The following is a 21,416-nucleotide window of genomic DNA, read 5'->3' as shown; positions in this document are numbered from 1 at the left end:
CACTTCAAGATTCTGGAAGAAGTTCCATGAGGCTATGGGAACAAGGCTATGGAAGTTTGGAAGTTGTGCAATAAACCTCTTCAAAGTTTGATCAGATCAAAGCAAGAATGAAAGCTGCTCAAGATCGTCAAAAGTCCTATGCTGATAAGCATTGGTGACAATGTGATGCTCAAGGTCTCGCCTTAGAAGGGAATTATTCATTTTAGGAAGAGAGGAAAGTTGAGTCCAAACCGGGTATTAGGACCACCGGGTACGAACCGAAACCGGTTCCGGGTCGGGTACACCGGTTCGGTTCCAGAACCGGTTTTTTTGTGCACCTCTAACCGGGTCCAGTTTGTACCCGACTAAAAAAATACCAAGTTCCTACCTGGTTCCGGGTTTTCAAAATACCCGATTTGTGCACATCTACCTACAACTCACGACGTTGAATTCCATTAGTCGCGGACCATGGGTAAAAAAGTAGGATCATTATCAGTCAATTCGTTAGTTGAGACTAACAACCAAAAGATGATAATTATGATTAAAAAAAACATTGCACCTTTTTTTATGATGCACATGCATTACTTTATTTACCCGTTATTATATTATGCAATTGACATGCTGAAGATTTGTTGTCCAAAGACACCTAATCATTGATGCCAACAGCATATCTGAATAGGAATTATGTGGTTGGAAATTACATAGTACAATACAAGATCAGAATATCATCAATGTGGTTTCAACTTTTAAATTCAACCCTATTGAGGTACAAAATAACGTGTTGACAAATAATAACTTATTACAGTTACAAACTACCAAAATATCCCTGTAAACCAAGTCTATATTACACGCAACTGGCGTTACACAAAAATTATGAAAGCTATATCCTTTATGGAACAATACCGACAAAACGTTGCGAAACGCTATTTGCAAACCTAGAACACAGCTAAATGACCAAATAATAAGAATAATTAAATTTGAAAACAAAAAACAAAAAAAAAATCAGGATCTCTTGACAACAGCAGTTGCAAAGTGAGAATGATGGTTGAATTCGAAAGAAACCATTAGTGATGGGTCGAGTGATCCTAGCCGACTTACAAGATTAAGGTCGATACCGTTGTGTTCTGCAACTTGCTCCAAATGCCGAAGCTCGACTAGCTTGTTTGTGTCGTTTGAGAAACTACTTCTTAACTCCTTTGCAATCCTTTGGGCTTCTTTAAAGTAGTTACACATAACAAGTGTCTGAATCAATCATTTTTATTCAAAGAGTTAGATTATTACTGCAATAATATTGTTTTTGTACTTATAAAACGACAACTAGCTTGTTAACTATTTAGAAGAGGTTACAAAAATGTGTTTGCAGTCGTGTTCGGGTTGACTTAACTAACTCATATAATTATGTTGACCCATTTATTTAAACAGGTCAACCAACCAGCGTTTACGACCCATTTAACCCATTAATTACAACCCATTTATGACACGTTACATTAGTACAATCCATTTGCAACTAGTTTACCCGCTTAAAACTTAACTCGTTTAGAATTACCGAGTTAAACAGGTCGTGTTCGGATTACACGATTTTATGTGCCCATGTTATCTGTTTTAAACCCATTTAATTGAACATGTCGACCCGTTTATTTGAACAGCTCAACCACCAACATTTACGACCTGTTGAACCCACTAATTACAACCAACCGACCCATTTATGACACATTTAACATGTTTACAACTTGAGTACAATCTACTTATCTACTTACAATTGGTTAACCTGTTTACAACTGATTCGTTTATAAAGATGGGTTAAACGAATATATGTGTCTACCAGCCAACCGACACGATTGATAATTAATGTAATCGTTGTTTAGAAAGAAAGTTAAGTTACGAGAATGTGTTTGCAGACCAACCCCATCCAAACCAGCAACCTGCTGAACCATACTAAAAATAATGAGTTTGAGCCTGAACCCGTTTTGACCTTTACCCAATCAAGCTCATCTTGCCATGTAAGCAATAAACATTGCATTTAACATGTAATACTTACATCAAATTGTGCATTATCAGTGTAGTCTCTGAACGAATAGTATGAAACATGATCAGGAATGCAAGCTTTCTGTAGGTGCTCAAAATGCTGAATGAATCTCTGTTTATTAATTAAAAAACCAATAATTAAATTACAAATACTAATTTGCAGTAAACTTATAAGCATTCAAAAGATTGAGTTACCTCTTGCTCAGTATTAAACGGTCCCCGACACTGAAAAACACCATACTCATTTCTTAAAGCAGCAATCATCTACAAAAAAAAAGTAAACAATTTAGGCGATAGAAGTTTGCTAATTTCTTGCAAAAGTAATATAATATTACCAATGTCAACCCTTCAGCAAGATATATATGGCAATGAAGTAACAAAACGCCAGGTGGGATAGATGGATCCTTTGACACATCCTTCATGGAGTCCTTTTTCTTCTTTCCCTTCCGCTTACCTGGCATTAATAACATGTTACTAATGAGTAAATTTGTTAACAAAGGGAAAGTGAAAATGATAAATTGAAGGTATACTCACCAGTTTCACTGTTTGTGGTCATTCTTAGATGCATTTTTTCAGCAAGTTTGATGAGGATAATGTATATGTACCAATACACCATGCAGTACTCACTGGGAGAATAAAGTTCCAGTTCAAAACCTAAGATGAGGAAACGAAAAGCTATCCAATATGTTTGTTCCTCGATCCAATTAAGTATGTGTTTATACATCTTCAAGAATAAGTTCTGCAAAATATATATGTATGTAAAAACAATAAGTCCAGTGACCAAAAAAAGGGTACTTTGGATTCAACTGTCGTAAACAAATTTTTAATCTACAAGGGATGACACAGTGGTTAGCGCCTAGGGTTGTAAATGAACTGAACTCTCAGCGTGTTCAGCGGGAAGTTCATTGACATGCATTTAAGAACCAAACGAACATGAACAAGAAATTTCGTTCAATTAGTTAACTGAACGACCATGTCTGAGGTCGTGTTTGTTAACGTTCATGTCCGCTTTGTTTATGTTCAGTTATTTTAAACTTCTTCAGAATGTTAATTTTTAATTTTCAAACTTTAATGTTCTTTGTGTTTGTTCATGTTCATTTGTAAGTTTGTGTTCGTTTTATGTTTGCCCGTTTATGAAATTAACAAACAAACACAAACATGAACAAAATCATTTCCTTAACAAACGAACAAGAACAAAAAATTTTGTTAGTTTATGAGCTCGTGAACCGTTCGTTTGTCCGATAAAAGCTTAAAAAACAAACATGAACAATGCCTCGTTCAGTTCGATTCGGTCCGTTTACAACCCTATAAGGGCCCGATTTTCCTCAGGTTCGAATTTAACGTCCGCTACTTCTCCTAACAGGTTCCTATGGTTACCAAGAAAATCAACAGATAGTGCATACCTCATCGATTGAAGTGATTGGGTTTTCTTCAAACTCCTTTCTAAGAGCAAGCTCTAGCTATTGAACCAAAAAGACAACTATTTACCACATAAAGCAACTTACAAAAAAAGAAAAATAAATAATGCATACCTGCATGTGTAAGATACGCCAGTCTTGTAAGACTTTGCCAAGTTGGCGCCTTTGCCACGCAGCATTTGTACACAAGATTTTAAGTAAAGTTATTGACAACTTTAGCATGCAAAGTTATAATAACCATTCGTTAGGATAATTAAGTTAAACAGATAACAAAAGATCACATTTTTTTGTAAATATAAAGATTTTCACCTGACCAAGATGCACAAAAGATTCATTTTTTTGTATGTCAAGATTCTTTGTCATTTCGGGTACTGCAGCTGCTTTACAAATCACAGTAAACATAGAATCACGCCCATAAAATTTCCCATCTTGAACTAGCAGAAGCTGTTTATTAGTTTGAGGTGTGAGAACTAAAAAGAAAAGCATAAAATATTCTTCTTTGATTACTTAAATCCACCTGTAAATGAGATCTAGCAACCAAATCAGGTTGCAACTTCTGAAACTCAACAACGAAACGCAAAACACCTTCAAAAGACGAGTCTGTAGGATGTGAACAAACAACATCTAGATCACGAAGCAGCTTTTCAAAATATTCGACGGCCTATAAACAGTTAGTAAAGTATTAACTCATCTGTAAAAAAAGCTAATTAATTTATAATTGCGTAAGTGTTAGTTTTTACCTTCTTCCAGCTAAGAAGTTTGATTGCACGGGGTGGTGTTGGAGCAGATAATCTAGTGTTTAAAGTTGAATCAAACCCAATCGGTTGACAACCAGAGGCTGTTGTAATATCTTCTGTTGCATTCTCACACATTCCGTATTTACGGTTTGACCTAAGAAAACCTTCTGTTTTGAGGATGTTATTGAGCTCCGTTAAGCACGAAGCTATATGCTTTCTTGCTAAATCCAAACCCCTTCCTTGTGCTCGCCTCAAACATACCAAAACATGATAAAAATGCTGACATCAGATAAAAAATCGAGTTAACGTTACTAAAAACCAATGATTAAGTTCTAAAGTATGAAAATAAAACACAGGGTAAGACCTTACGAAAACGCAAACGACATAACACAGATTTGCAATATCCTTCTTCCAAATCAAGATTTGTTTGTAACGGCTCTATGTCTGCAATATAAAAAAATACTCGTTCATTTATGTAACATTTTATAAAGCAAAAGAAATATAAAGTATAAAACACCTTCTATTGATCTCTTCCTATGTGACGGGGATTTGCAAGCATGTAACTGGCGAGTAACCGTTCTTCTAGAACATTTAGTATAGATAAACATTTTTCATCACCGTCTTTTTTCAATGGTAGCCCGGATGTAATAGTAAACAGATCCTCTTCCTATTACAAGAGATAAACGCTTAATACTTTGTGCTTAACATAATACAACATAGCATATCAATATGCTCTACCTCATGTGTGCGTGTGTCGGAAACGACTGAAATAACCGCATTGCATGTTGCACGAACAACTGTGCAGTAAGAACTCAGCAATGCATGTGATGATGTTCTATCAGGTCTCAAAAGATAGATGCAAGAAAAAATAGTTTGTGCCAACGAATGACCCTTGTGCCAAGTTGCCTGTCGATCAAATATTATTATTCATTAGAATCCATGATAAAGCCTGCAGTAATAAAAGCATAAATACTGAAAGTACCTCACATGCAAGCAGGTGATCCATGACATCAATTATACAATGAACATCTACAGTTTTATTCATACTCAAGGGGACTGGTGCAGCATCATCCTCAATGGCCTCATCAACCGAATAATATTTACAAACAATGCCTGAGTCCATCTTTGGGTCCATTATCTAATAAAAACAGATTAAAGTAAATACATCGCAAACCAAGAGGAAAAACTCAGCAAATCCATAGTTATCAAAGGCGCTAGTCGCACTCAAGACTCATAGACCTCACCTGGAGCCTAGGCGCAAAGCGCAAAAAAGGTGAGGGCCTAAGAAAATAGTGCACTTGATTAAAAATTATAAAATATATTATGTATTAGAAAAATAATACTATTATTCATATGAAATAAACAAAAGCTATTATATAACATTTAATATTATCTAATTAGTGCCAAAATTTATAAAAAAGACAAGATTGAAATGTAATTCCAAAATCTTAAATAACAAAATATTGAAAACATGAAATGATCAAATGATAAGATGATTACCTCCAAAGCAGACATGGCTGCAAAAAGATTAAAATTGTCTCCGCAAATGAGCTCACCGTCTTGCAGATCTGTAGATGCATACATTGGGAGGATTTTAAAGGTAATTTAAATTGTTCAATAAGTGTCTGTCAAATGTGAATGTGCATCATGCAAAGAGTTTAAACCAATTTCACAAGTCACAAATAGTATAATACAATTGCCAGACCTAATAAAAACAGATACAATTAGTGAATGAATTTAACCTAACAACACACATGACAGTTATATACGCACGCGTATCAATCAATCATCATCGGTGACTGACCTAACATATATAAACCTAATACTTTCGTGTTTCAAAATAAAGGAAGAGATTATTAATATTATTACCATTAGAAGCGGATACGAGAAGAGAGGAAACGTCCGCCCAGACGGTCTGGTCACCGGACGGGATGGTTGTTGGATTAAGAAGAGGAGCATAGATTCGTTGTTCGTTGATGGAATCAACTCCATTATTATTATTAATATTATTATTATCTTCCATTTGCTTTCTTTCTTTCTTCAATCGAGAGCTGGTTGTGTTGTTGGTGTGGAGAGCGGTTTGTTGTCGAAGGAGAAGAATGATGTTCGGGTAGGGCGTGTCAATATGGGTCGGATCATAATATGCAAATCCACCCCAAAAGTTTCAGAAAATTAGGGTTACACTTACACACAAAGGCTACTCAGTTGGACATCATTAGGAAACTTCGATAGCATGCTCGGGTATGAGATTAGTTTTAAAATGTCATGGCTGCAATAGGGGTATAATCATGGTTATAAAACCTCGTCTAGGCGCTCATTAATCCTTGATAAAACGTTGGTCGGTGTCCCCACCGATTAATCGTTATTTTGTCAAAATCGTTTAAAACTGGAAATTTTTCATATAAATTTTGGTGTATATATGCATATTTTAAAAATTATATATGAATTCTTATCCAATTAATCGCTAGTACTTATCCCACTGAACCTAGCAATTTTTACAACACAAGGTATAGTGTTGAATGATGTTCGACTGAATTGCCTAAAACATACATGCATACATACATTTTACTTGAATTATACTTGTAAATGGTATATGTGTGTGTGTGTGTGTGCGCGTGTGCGCGCTATCAACCACCCCCCCCCCCCCGGAGCGTAGTGGGGTGCTTTGGGCTCCCAAAAAGCTCCAAAGCGTCGAGGAAAACCAGCCCCCCGCGGCGCTTTGGAATGGAGGCACTTCCAACAGCGTCGGGTGAGGGAAGATGCGGGGGAAGAAGATGGCCATTGATTAGTAGGATGAGTTTATTTATTTTGATTTTAATAAAAAAAATAATGATTGGAAGTAGGGGTGAGCATATTTAGGTCCGGGCCGAAAAACCCGAGAAAACCAACCCTAAAATACCCAAACCCGAACCGACCCTACAGTTCCTTGTTGTATTTCGGTCCTCAAAGTTTATTATTTTCGGTTTCGGGTCGGGTCATCGGTCCTAAACATTCAAATCCGGGTTAAACCCGAAAAACCGAGATGACTCATGTTAAATTGCAGCGGACTTGAAAAGCGGGTTAAATGTGATTTATTATGTTTTTTGAAACTTGAGCTATAATCTGTACAGGAGCATGCATTCCAGATTCCCCATAAGGATAATAACTACTTTCTTTATTGCCTTAAAATAAAACTTTCTTTACATTCAAACCTTTATCATCTTTTTAAACAAACAAAATTTGTTTTCATCCTCATTACCAAAAAATAATTAAGCTTACTTGATTAAAAGATAGAGCGGCCACAATGAAATCACTTGTTGAAACATTGTGAAATCATGTGTGCTAAGCTAAATGTGCTTCTACCATTGTAAATGTTTAAGAAAAGAAGAAAAAAGAGAAGCCACCACCACAATGAAGCATTGCACCGCCGTGAAGTCACCGGAACTCAAGCTTCTTTTCTGGCTCTGCTAAATCTTATTTTTTATATCGGACTCTATTCTGCTAATAGTTTGATAGTGAAGCTCCGTCAACTTCATCATTCTCGGGGTCTCGGTCCATTACCCGTTGAATACGAAACCAAAACTGAAGAAACACTAACCGGACCCCGGGCAGATTACTGGTAACCTGGGGGTTAGATAGCTGTTTCCCACGAGGGGTTAGACCCTGAGAAGATGGTTCTTCTGATAACCTGCAAAACAGACACCGTGAGCTTGTCACTGAGAAGGGGGGGTTCCTCCTTGTGACCACCCTCCGGCGTGAGAATCAGACTAGATTGCTCTTTAAATATAAATGTATATTAAGAGATTGCTAGAGCAGATATCAGGTATAATATGATGATATAAGATAAGATATGTTCAGATCAGATGGTCATACCATTTGTGGTATTTATAGCCGAAGGTAGGTTTACAAGGAGGTGTGGCCGGCTGCAACAGTGTTCCTGTTCCACCAACAGTGGCCTACGCACGTGCCCTGCTGGTAGTTGGTGGGTAGGCAGCGGCTGATAGTGACCAGGCCTGCTGTGTACTATTCCTTTTCCACCAACTGCCGGCTACGCACGTGGTATGGCAGTAGTTGGTGAGTAGGCAGCGGCTAATAGTGACACAGTACAGGAGCATGCTGCTCGCCATACTGTTGTCAATAAGCTGTCGTATCTTTAGTCAGATCTTTTTCCCATACCTCGTCAGGTACAGTACAGAAGATCTTCCCGTATCGTACGGACTGGATTATTTGGGCGGGAGTATTCCCCCTCCCGCCCTTGTGCGGGATTGTTCCCGGCTTCGCTCATTCCTTCAGGTGACACTGAGTGATTGAGAGCTAAGTGCCTTGTGCGTGTAGCCTTGCTGCGCGGGTGGCCTTCCCTGATGGCTTGTATCCGAGGCTGCGGGGACAGGCGGAGTCCTTCACCATTGGGAGGCATTTCCTGCGGGAACAGCTTGCGTACTGCGCGTAAGGACGTCACGTCTCTGAGCATGGTTGGTCCTGCGGATCCAGTTGGTTTCTGCGCAGACGTTCCTCTTCAAGGTGAGTCTTGCGGGTCCAACTGGGCTCTGCTGGGACCTACCTCTTCAAGTCCCCCCAGTCCAATGTTCTTCTCATGAGTGTTTAATAAAGTGAGGTGAACTTTTGGACTTAAGCAAAGGGTTTTGAAAAGGGTTTTTTAAGGTTTTCCATGGGGATTCCTCCCGCGGAAGTCCTTGTCACTTGCAGAAATTCCCGAGTTTCCTGCTTGGTCTTTGGGTATGATGCGGGTAGGTCTGTAACCTCCTCGCAAGTCAGGAGCGTTGAGTCCCACTTGTGTGGATTCTCCATGGGGTTTTGGTAGTTTTGAACATAGTGATCAATTATGTTAAAACCACCAATTCCATCCTGGAGCTTCAAACAACGTAGTTCTCGACGTTCCCGCTATGCGGGGATGTTATTTCCGTTTCCGCAAGCATTGCCCAGAAGATCCTTCTTGGTTTCAATTCCCAGCGGAGCGCTAGGTATGTGAAGGGTTTTGCCTTAACACTGTACCAGCGCTAGTCTTACGGTTACTTTACTTCCAAGGTATTCCTGGCGTCAATTCCCTGCGGGTGCTAGGTATGTGAAGGGTTTTGCCTTTACACTGTACCCGCACCCGTCTTATAGTTACTTGGTTGCCAAGGTATACTTGGCTTCAATTCCCTGCGGGTGCTAGGTATATGAAGGGTTTTGCCTTAACACTGTACCCGCATCCGTCTTACGGTTACTTGTTCGCCAAGGTTTTCTTGGCTTCAATTCCCTGCGGGTGCTAGGTATGTGAAGGGTTTTGCCTTAATACTGTACCCGCATCCGTCTTACGGTTACTTGTTCGCCAAGGTTTACTTGGCTTCAATTCCCTGCGGGTGCTAGGTATGTGAAGGGTTTTGCCTTAACACTGTACCCGCATCCGTCTTACGGTTACTTGTTCGCCAAGGTTTACTTGGCTTCAATTCCCTGCGGGTGCTAGGTATGTGAAGGGTTTTGCCTTAACACTGTACCCGCATCCGTCTTACGGTTACTTGTTTGCCAAGGTAAGGGGTATTTTCCCGCTTACTTTTTTGAATTTTGAATTTTGAAATTCGAAGAGTTGGTGGAAAGATAAGAACAGTCCAAAACTCTGAAACGTCGTGCGACGGTTTCTTCTGACTGTGTTAGGACGTGCAGGAAGTTATGGTGACGTGACAGTACATGGTCATTCCAGACGCTTTTTCAGGCGCGTGGGCGCGATTTTTCGGGCGCGTGGCCGCGAAATTAATGGTATGCGTCCTGTCAACAGCTGTTGCCAGCTTGCTTTTTGCCACGTGTCATAGTTTCATTGCACCTTCGTTTTCTCTCTCTTCCGCATTAATTTCATCGCATTAATTGCGATTAGTATATAAAGGGGGAGAGGGTTCTTTGTAATCCACACTTTCACTCTTCTCTTCATCTTCTTTGCGATTTCTGGCGAATACTCACCTTTTCAGGCAAGCATTCTCCCGAAATCGTTTTCTTCTTCTTTTTACAAGATGTCTCGTGATCTCGAATCTGCAGTCGATGACAAGAGTACTACTGGCGAGTGCCAGTGTGCTCTGCCTGGCGATCTGTATCGGTACGTCGTCAGGAGGTTCATGCTCGAGTCTCTCGAGCCTGAGTTTCCTGAACCCCATCAGACGGTGTACGATGCCCCCAGAGGCAAGATCGGGGTTTATGCTGCATTCTTTGTTTATGGGAATCTTAGGTTCCCATTGACAAAGTTTGTTTACCGTGTCCTTGAGAGGCACGGTGTTCATTTGACCGAGTTGCACCCCATGGCGATCGCCAAGATTCGCCACTTTGAGTGGGTGTGCCGGATACTGGGCGTTGAGCCCTATGTTGACCGCCTGATGACCTTCTACACTTGGAGGTGCATCCAGGGGTGGTACACGTTGACAACCCGGATTAAGGGTTTAAAGATCTGTGCGACCGAGCGCAGTCTTCGGTCGTGGAAGCGGGAGTTCTTCTTCATATCCGCTCGCGCCATCCCCATTGCCATGAAATTCAAGAACGGGCAAGCACTTCCCAGCCTTCACGCCTCCAACTACCAGGAGGCGGAATGGTTTGCGAAGATATCTCGGGTCCAATCTCCGGTTTACCGGTTTGCGGAGTCCGGGATGGTGATGCTGGGGATGAGCCGGGTGTGGAAGGCTGCCGATGCGCAAAAGATCCCAATCGTCCTCGAATACGGTTCGAACTCTGTTCCTTACGGTATGCTTTGTTTCTTTTTGTTGATTTTGAATTTCTTCTAACTTCTTTCCTGTTTATTTCAGAGGGGAACGACTTGCAGTCGCTCCTGAACCCGCGGGAGACTGATGGTCCCGCTCGGATGGGTACTCGTGCTCTAGACGAGAACGAGTTGCCCATCCTAGAACAAACGGCGGATCGGTTCGTGGAGGTCTATCCGCTAGGCCATGAGATCCTTAGCGCCCGTCGGCCAGGTAAGGCGCTATTCGACCCTCAACCCCTCAATGTTGAAACCTCTGCTGGAATTCCTCTAATCGTATGTTCTGATGAGGAATCCGCAGATGGTCCTCCGTTGGTGCGGAAGAAGAAGGCTGCCGGCGGGAAGGGGAAGGAGAAGGCCTCCACTGCCGATCCAGCGCCTCGGTCTGATTCGGAGACCGAGAGCGAAGAGGTGGCGGGGAATCCCGGTGGTGATAAGACCACCGCTCCGGAGGTTGCGACTGTCACCTTCGGAGAGCCAAAGAAGACGACGGTGACCGGCGCAAAGAGGCCGGCTCCATCGGGTCCGTCCCCGCCTCTCCGTACCTTTAGGCTCAAGAAAACCCGTAAGTACAAACTTATCTTTTAACTTCATAGCTTAATATCATTTAACACTTGTCTTCTTTGTGCAGGCGTGGATGTTGACGCATTCCAGGGTGGAGCGCAGAGTGGTACCTCCCCGCCAATGACGGTAGGCTTGGTCAGCCTACCTGAGGCGTCGACCCAGGCGCCTGCGCCTGCTTCCGCTGGTTCAGTTGCTCACTCCTTTGAGCCGACTGTTCCAGCTGTGATGACGTCACCGCCGGCTGTGAGTGCTATTTTTACAGCATCCTTCACCGAGCCGGCGGTTACTATTGCTGCGGATTCCGCGGCTGCTACCATGCCCCCGTCATCGGCCAAGACGGCCGATCCATCAGGTACGCATGGGGCTTCTCGCCAATCTCTGCCACCTTCCCATCTGCCTGACCTCTTGGATGGATTTCCCTTGGGTTCAGGTGATGGGTTCGGCGGCTATCGGCCTGTTATTGACCCTACAGGTGCGTAGGGTTCTTTTGGCCCATTTTATATATATTTTTTCTTTATCTTTTCCTAACTGCTTTGTGTTTTTGCAGTGTCGGATTCCAATGAAGTCTATGTTCCACGATGGAACATTCGCCGAGGAACAACCCTTCGCACCCCTGTGGAGTGCGTGGAGTGGGCTCGTCACGCTGCTCCTAGTGGTGCGTTGGGGGAAGCCATGGCTAGCTACCAGGAGGGTAGGCTTAGCAATGAGCTTCGGGTTCTCCTGGCCCGGATGCAGCCGCGCGTCGAGCTGCTTTGTCGTGAAAACGACAAGTTAAAAGCAGCTCGCGTTAAGGAAGTAGCTCAGGCGCGGGCTGTCCGGGAGGAGAACCAAAAACTTACCGCAGTGGCTGCGGAGAAGGAGAAGGCCTTCAAGGCCCTCGAGGTTGAAGTTCAGGCTCGACTTGAGGCCCGTTCCAAGGCTGCCCAAGCTGTTAATGAACAGCTTCGGCTGGCTAAGGAAACTGCAAGGAACGCAACTGAGAGGGCCACCAAGGCTGAAGCTGTTGCTGAGCCTGTACGCGTGGAGAATGAAGAACTTAAAGCCAAATTAGAGGCTCTCCAGCAGGCTCATGATGCCTTGGCGATGGAAGACGCCAAAAAGCTCCAAGAAATCCTGGACCAGAGGGGGGTGCTTGACCATGCTGAGCGTAAGCTAAAGGGCGTCGAAGAGGCTGCGGCTAAAGAAGTGTTGCTTGCCAACCTCAACAAGAGTGAAGCCGATCGCGCCCGTAACGAAGCTCAAGCTGCCCTCCAAGAAGCCCTGGTTGCTAAGGAATGGCTTCTTCGAGAAGCGTTGTCTCAGGTAGGCTTTTCCTGTCTTTACGCTTTTCTTTGTAAATAGAAAAGGTTCTGACACTTGTATGTTTTCTTGTAGGTTGTGCATCGGGTCTTTGCTGAGACCTCTTATGATGATGCTATGAGCGCAGCCCTCAACGCTTCTCACGAGGACGGGGAAAAGGTCGGCTTCCTGCTTGGTCTAGGGTTCGTTGAGAAAGGCATCCCGCCTTCCAACTTCCCTTTGTACAATGTTGATACTGAAGCTGTTTACGACCAAGCAGTGAATCAGTACGCCGCCTTCCCGCATCCGGTGGTGGAGAAGGTGAATGAAGTTGCTGCTGCTGATGATGGGCTAGCTATCCTTAAAGCTTTCCTTGAACTGCCACGTTCTACCGACGGTGCTGGTCCAAGTGGAAGTGGCCCTGAAGCCTGATCCTGAAGATCCCTTCCCACTGCTAGGATAGATTTAGCTTGTACAGATTTATTTTCTTGTAGGCGGGTAGTTATCCGGCCATTCTTGTAATGAATATTTATGAAATATAAATTTGTGCGGGTAAGACCGCTACTTTCGTTGGGTTCCTTGCTTTGTAAACGTTGTATGACTTGCATACTTTAGTTTAAATTAGCAATTTTCCAAGTGTTTAGAATAAGTTAACCTTTGAATGTGGTAGATAATAGGTGTGAAGTTTTGCTTCCTCTTTCGTGATTGTGCGGGTAGGACCGTCACTTGCACTTAGTAGGATGGCTAAACTTTACCATCTGACCTGCGTGTAGGTTTTCCTCATCTTTCTGAGGATAAGTTAACCTTTGAACGTGGTAGATAATAGGTGTGAAGTTTTGCTTCCTCTTTCGTGATTGTGCGGGTAGAACCGTCACTTGCACTTAGTAGGATGGCTAAACTTTACCCATATCTGACCTGCGTGTAGGTTTTCCTCATCCTTTTTGAGGATAAGTTAACCTTTGAACGTGGTAGATAATAGGTGTGAAGTTTTGCTTCCTCTTTCGTGATTGTGTGGGTAGAACCGTCACTTGCACTTAGTAGGATGGCTAAACTTTACCCATATCTGACCTGCGTGTAGGTTTTCCTCATCCTTTTTGAGGATAAGTTAACCTTTGAACGTGGTAGATAATAGGTGTGAAGTTTTGCTTCCTCTTTCGTGATTGTGCGGGTAGAACCGTCACTTGCACTTAGTAGGATGGCTAAACTTTACCTGCGTCTAACCTGCGTGTAGGTTTTCCTCATCCTTTTGTTAGAAATTCTGTTTTGAACCGTTCGACGCGCGGTTGTCAATAGGTTAGTGTTCAGTTCCCTTTTTCATGATTCATGCGGATAGACCGGCACTTTCATTTAGTGGGAGGACTGAACTTTTCCCCTTCAACTGACCTGCGTGAAGGTTTGTCGTTTTTTGGGTTTATGCGGGTTTTGCCGCCTTCCCCACGCAACGACTTTCCACGTACTTATGCGGTGAAAACCGGCATATCCGTGTTGAATACATTAACCGTTCGACGCGCGGTTGTTAATAGGTTAGTGTTCAGTTTCCTCTTATCATGATTCATGCGGATAGACCGGCACTTTCATTTAGTGGGATAACTGAACTTTTCCCCTTCAACTGACCTGCGTGAAGGTTTGTCGTTTTTTGGGTTTATGCGGGTTTTGCCGCCTTCCCCATGCAACGACTTTCCACGTAATTATGCGGTGAAAACCGGCATATAAAAATGTAAAATCATCAGCGTCAATGTTTTAAGGAGAATCGTTTCCATTAGAAGTGGCTCTTGGCCTTTTCTTTACAAATTTGGAATTGATTTACATGCAAACTGTGTAAATGAGCTCCCTTCCATGTTGTTGGGATGGGAGTGCCATCGAGCCGATACGCACCTGGTTCGGGATCTCGTTCTTTACGCAGCATGTAGTCTCCACATTGAAGCTGGAATTTTATTCGTGTTTTCCCCAGCTGGGGTTCTACACGCATCAGCCTGCTCAGCGTTCATTGCGCCACGAGGTGCGCGAGCGTCCCATCTCTGACAAATGCTTCGACCATGTCCTTTACGTCTATGCATTCTTCAGTGTTGTGGCCTTTCGTCCTGTGAAAGTCACAGTATTTGCTCCGATCAGCATTGTGGCGATGTCGGATTATTTGAGGCTTTGGCCATGGGAGCTCCTCGGTGGCGAATATCTCGGTGACGCTTTTGGTGAGCGGCGTCCATCTGGAGTTCTTGTTTGGCTGTACGTTATCTCTTCCGCCTAACCGATTTTGCAAGCCGGATGAGGTGTCAAAGTTTACCCTTGACTGCCAAATGCCTAGCTTTCGCTTTTTGTTTAATCGGGCGGTAAGGACGTTGTCTTCCCTTGTTTTTTGGGTGTAGAGGTTTGTGCTCTGGGAGATCTCTACCCAGTTGCTTCTCCGTTTCCGCAAAGCGTTTAGCTGCTGTCATGATGGCATCCCATGTGGATGGCATGCCATCTTTACCCGTTAAGGTGCGGATGAGCTCTGGGTCGTTCGCGCCCTGGATAAAGGCAGCGCGAACAAGATCTTCGCTGATATTACCCAGACTTAGCTTCTTCGAGTTGAAGCGAGTGATGAAGTCCAGCAAAGATTCATCTTTTTCTCGAATGCACTTGAGGATTGTCCATTGCTCCTCGGTATACTTTCTTTGCTGGCTGAAGTGTTGGCTAAACTTCTGTTGGAAGTCAGCCCAGTCGTAGATGTGGTTGACCGGTAGACGATCGAACCACGCTCTAGCAGCCCCGACCAGTGTCATTTGGAACATGTAACACCACGTAGGTTCCGTCCAACTACTGACGGTTGCCCCCGCTATGAACCTGTTCAAATGATCGTCTGGATCAGATATACCATCATATGTGCCTATGCTGGACATTTGTTTGGCACTTTTTGGGGCGATTGCTTCTGCAATGTCCCTTGCAAATTTGGACGTTCCCGCATTTGCAACGTTTGGTCTGAATGTTTTGGAGAAGTCTCGTGGACTTCCACCTGTGCTTTTTGGTTTGAAGGCTTGTCCAAAATGCCTTCTCGGTTGGGAATCCGTTTCCTTACGCTTCCCTTTTGCCCTATGGCGAGGGTTCGCGTCGGAGTCGGATTCCTCCGAGTCATCCAAGTAATCTTCGAATTCGTCAGCCTGTTGGACGGAACGCAAGCGTTCGTCCAACTCGGCTTGGAATTCCCTCTGACGTGCCTCCGCCCATGCCTTAACTTCATCGAGTGTTTGGCGGGGGAGTCTTGTTCGTTATAACTGGGTATCGGTGAATCCCAGTGAGCGATTATTTACTGCACTTGCCCCAGCTTGGGTAGCTGGGGTAGTGTTCGTAAAATTTACTTCACTTGCCCCGGCTTGGGTAGCCGGGGTAGTGTTTGTAAAAACTGTGTTGCCGGTATTCCCCCCAGTAGCTGGGGTTGTGGTTACCGGAGTTTCTTTAACCATCTTGGAAGTTTGAAAAAACTGGAGAAAAATGTTCTACCTTTATGCACGGATGGCGCCAATGAAGAAACACTAACCGGACCCCGGGCAGATTACTGGTAACCTGGGGGTTAGATAGCTGTTTCCCACTAGGGGTTAGACCCTGAGAAGATGGTTCTTCTGATAACCTGCAAAACAGACACCGTGAGCTTGTCACTGAGAAGGGGGGGGGGTTCCTCCTTGTGACCACCCTCCGGCGTGAGAATCAGACTAGATTGCTCTTTAAATATAAATGTATATTAAGAGATTGCTAGAGCAGATATCAGGTATAATATGATGATATAAGATAAGATATGTTCAGATCAGATGGTCATACCATTTGTGGTATTTATAGCCGAAGGTAGGTTTCCAAGGAGGTGTGGCCGGCTGCAACAGTGTTCCTGTTCCACCAACAGTGGCCTACGCACGTGCCCTGCTGGTAGTTGGTGGGTAGGCAGCGGCTGATAGTGACCAGGCCTGCTGTGTACTATTCCTTTTCCACCAACTGCCGGCTACGCACGTGGTATGGCAGTAGTTGGTGAGTAGGCAGCGGCTAATAGTGACACAGTACAGGAGCATGCTGCTCGCCATACTGTTGTCAATAAGCTGTCGTATCTTTAGTCAGATCTTTTTCCCATACCTCGTCAGGTACAGTACAGAAGATCTTCCCGTATCGTACGGACTGGCTTATTTGGGCAGGAGTATTCCCCCTCCCGCCCTTGTGCGGGATTGTTCCCGGCTTCGCTCATTCCTTCAGGTGACACTGAGTGATTGAGAGCTAAGTGCCTTGTGCGTGTAGCCTTGCTGCGCGGGTGGCCTTCCCTGATGGCTTGTATCCGAGGCTGCGGGGACAGGCGGAGTCCTTCACCATTGGGAGGCATTTCCTGCGGGAACAGCTTGCGTACTGCGCGTAAGGACGTCACGTCTCTGAGCATGGTTGGTCCTGCGGATCCAGTTGGTTTCTGCGCAGACGTTCCTCTTCAAGGTGAGTCTTGCGGGTCCAACTGGGCTCTGCTGGGACCTACCTCTTCAATGGTGAAGGACTCCGCCTGTCCCCGCAGCATTGCACCGCCGTGAAGTCACCGGAACTCAAGCTTCTTTTCTGGCTCTGCTAAATCTTATTTTTTATATCGGACTCTATTCTGCTAATAGTTTGATAGTGAAGCTCCGTCAACTTCATCATTCTCGGGGTCTCGGTCCATTACCCGTTGAATACGAAACCAAAACCGAGATCAACAAAACCCGAAATGAATATGTCGGTCCTGTCTTCGGTTATAGTTTTCATACAATTTTGGTTCCCGGGTCGGGTTAAGCCTGGGTCGGTCCGGTTAATTGCATTTGCACAGCCCTAATTGGAAGGGCTCCATCCACTACACTATTTTTGTCATAAAAAAACTCATATGATGACGTGATGTCAATGGCACAAAACGCCGCTATAGAGGCTGCATCTGCTACACATAGCCTTACGTAATAGAATCTAACTATCTATATAATTGTCTACCATAAAATCCTAGGTGTCGCTCTCACGTTGTTCCCTCAATTCTCTAGAGCCACCAGATTGCTTGATTTATAAATGTGAGCTTCTCATGCATTTGACCCGAATTCGTGGGTATGGGTTTCACCAAACCCGGATAGTTTTTAAATGGGTTATAACATCTCATTTATTTGTAAAACTATTTCACAAGCAAACAATAATTTTCACGAGTCATGGGTCTCACCAAACTTGGATAACCCTTAAACGGGTTATAACATCTCATTTATTTGTGAAATAACCCCTTCATTATCAAAGAATAATTTTCACGGGTTATGTGTCTTACCAAATTCTAATAGCCCTTAAATAGGTTATAAGATCTCATTTATTGATAAACATTTTCATTATGAAACCCTAATTTAATTTATCTGCTTTACATGTTCTTCGTTGCTGGTCTATCATCTCCATCGTCGGTTAACTTCCAATACTACTCACCATCGTCAATTACATCAACACCTCTTTTTTAATTAGACAAATATTTATGTTCATGTTTGTACATTTAAAAAAATCAACATGCTCGTGTTCGTTTATGTTTGTTCGTTAAAAATCTAAAAAACTTAAACATCTCAACTGATAAAACCTAAGTGTTAAAAAATATAATAACAAACTAATATATATGTATTAAAATAAAACAAAACTACGTTAAAAATAAAATAATCATCATAAAATATCAAAACGATAAAAAACAAAACTTTAAATGAACTCCCGTAACACGGGAGGATCAAACTAGTAGTCTACTATTTTACTACCTTATAATTTTGTATATCTATAAACCTTTAAATAAAAACAATAAACTAGATAGTATTTGAAAATCTTAGCAAATGATAACTCCGTAATATATACAAAGATTTAAAAGATAAAAAATATTTAGGTTGTTTATATTAATAAGCGCTTCAAAATGAAAATAACTTGTAGAATTTTGTTAAGCTAAAAGTTTTGGTTCTTGTAACGGAGAAACTACAAAAGAAAAAATCCAATAAAAATCCATCTAATCTTGTACGAATCCACCCACGTCACTTTTACATAGCAAACACGATATTACTAGATTAATAAGTTATGGGCATGAAGGACACTAGTTCCTTTTCTAATACTCAAGTGTCTATATATAGTTAAGATATCTCAATTTTGTTGTTTAATATTTTAGGTTATTTGAAGAGTTAAAGGAATAGAAACAAAAACTGCAATCTAGAGTGCTGGATGTCTACCCTGTCCTCCTCTGGTACCACCCTAGAACTAGACTTTTTTTTTATACAATGTTTCTTTAAAGAATAGTTATATCTATAACTTTATGGTTTTGGTCTCAAAATTAATTAATCTTGTAATTTTGTCATTGCAATTTTCTTAAGCCTTATTTAATGCTGTTTTTATGATTAATTAGTCGGCAATGCATTACTTGGTAGTTCATAAAAAACCCAACAAACAAATGAGATGTACTTACAATTTAGTTACATATGGATGTGGATATAACTGTATATACATGTGGGTAACTATACAAAGTTTGATACGTAAATTGGGCTTGAAGGTTGCTTTGTTGTTTCAAAAAGAAAAAGGATTAAAAATCGGGATGCACAGCAGCATGGTGAACCCATCGCGGCTTCGTTTTCGTCGGTACCAGGGGCATAGTGTGGTGTTCCCCTCGTTACCGTGTGGCACCAAACCTCTCCTGCCCTTCACTCCATATACGCTATACCCTAACAAATGTCGTTTTTAAAAAGTATATCAAGATTAATGGTAAAATAAGGAGGATGAAATTTAAGTTTTTATGTATACTTTTACTTAAGTTATATTAACGACTAAAAACAACAACGATACCCGCTAAATTACACAAATAGCTAGCTATTATTATGGTTTGGGGAGGATGACATGTACTAAAATAGGCAAGCCTTACCTCTATTCCTAGGAATAGAGAGGCTGCTTTTGACGAAACCCTCAGATCCAAAGCAAATAACATAGTAGTAAAATAAGTAAGCTATTAAATAAAGTATAAAAATTTGTAATATTTAGTGCTAATGAGAGAAATGAAAGAAGAAAATAAAATAAAAAGAACACACAAATAAATAAATAGGTAATAAAACATTAAATAATAATAATAATAATAATAATAATATAAAAGAACACTAAATAGGTAAAGTTTGGTCGTCATAAGACATATTTCTAACAAAAACTAAAACTATACCATATCCCTAAAAGTCTTTAATATTTTTAAAAAATGATACCATCAATTATATCATCTCCATCCAAGTTAATTTAGATATGACCGACCATGTGATCAGTATTAAAGACTAAAAACTGATAATTTTTTTTGTCTAAATTCTTTTAAAGTAAAAGCAAAAATGCAATTATCGTTTCTCAATTCAAAATGCTTAACTTACAATGGAAGGAGTGAAGTATGTTTTCGTTTTGAAAAAGATTATATCTAGGTGTGTAACAACATGGTGTATTTGTTGATTAGTTATTTGCTAGTTGCTCATTTTCTTTTATAAAAGTCAGCTATTCAAAAAGAAATATATATTAAAACATGTTTAACTTTCCGTTAATTACAAACTAATCTCGAATCAGTTTTAAGTTAATCAGATACGATCAATGGTTCAAAAACCTTTACATGTTTTATAAAAAATCCCCTTTTCATTTTTATCTGATTATATATGATCACAAATCCTTTTAGAGTGTGATGGGTAGACTAGCAATGAATTTGAAGTATATTTCAGTTTTTATACACTTTGCTCTTTAGCACACATGGATCCAGGGGTGAGCAATATTTCACGGTTCGGAACCGTCAAAACCGAGGAAACGGAACCGAGCCGCTATATCCAAACCATATTATTGTATTTTGGGTCCGGTTCCAGTTCTTAAAATTGGGTGAAAACAGTTTCCGGTTAACCAGCGGTTCCAGTAATAGAACCGCTAGAACCATATTAGGTTTAAACTTTGAAAATTATATTTAAAATCCTATATATATAGTAGGCTTTCCAACTTCCATGTACTAGCGACCATCTACGTTCTCACTTTCCCGGTTATATACAATCTCTTAACGATAATCATCTTCCACTGTCCTAAATTTGTTTTAAGATATAATTGTTTTTCGGAATATTTTGAGTTATTCTAATCTATTCTCAATCCCCTCCACTAAAATATAATATGTTGATATGCTAATGTTTGATTTTCCAGATTGTAGCTTGTTTGTTGCACCTTCTAATAGTTTATATTAAGATGTTTAGTTAAAAACCAGTTCCAGCAAGAACCATTTATACAAGAACCGTTTAACTTTGTTCTGAATCGGACCGGAACCGTTAAAATACAGCCCGGTTCCAGTTCTTATACTTAGCATTTGATGGTTCCGATTCGTTTTAATTTCGATCCGGTTCTGTTATGTAGCACAGCACTATATGGATCCATAGGTGGGAATTAATTTCATTCATTTCGGTTTAATGGTTTATGATACCTTTGACCTAGGAAACTAGTGTGGGCGTGTGGCCCATGTGATCAATATGGTTATAGCTATAAGTTATGTTTACATAACAAGGCTAGTCCATGTGTAAATGTGGTCCCATACCAAAGAGCCACTGTAACTTGATGAATTTTGTAACAAATGATAATTTAAAGTAACATATGATATAAAATAATCTTTGTTTCATGTATTACTATATATATATATATATATATATATATTAACTCAACAAGATGCATGCATAGATGATAGATGATGTAAATTAA

General features: G+C 41.4%; 1 pseudogene; it reads right to left on the bottom strand.

Annotated features, from left to right (window-relative positions):
* Window positions 1–563: 563 nt before the first annotated feature.
* On the bottom strand, window positions 564–6,218 carry LOC143589485 (uncharacterized; annotated as a pseudogene).
* Between the last annotated feature and the right edge of the window lie 15,198 nt (window positions 6,219–21,416).

Source organism: Bidens hawaiensis, unplaced genomic scaffold (assembly GCF_021521415.1).
Source record: "Bidens hawaiensis isolate Kalapana, Puna unplaced genomic scaffold, B.hawaiensis_p1.1 tig00037587_1, whole genome shotgun sequence".
Lineage (NCBI taxonomy): Eukaryota > Viridiplantae > Streptophyta > Magnoliopsida > Asterales > Asteraceae > Bidens > Bidens hawaiensis.
The sequence above is the reverse complement of the archived record's forward strand: the minus strand, read 5'-3'. Positions and strand labels throughout refer to the sequence as shown.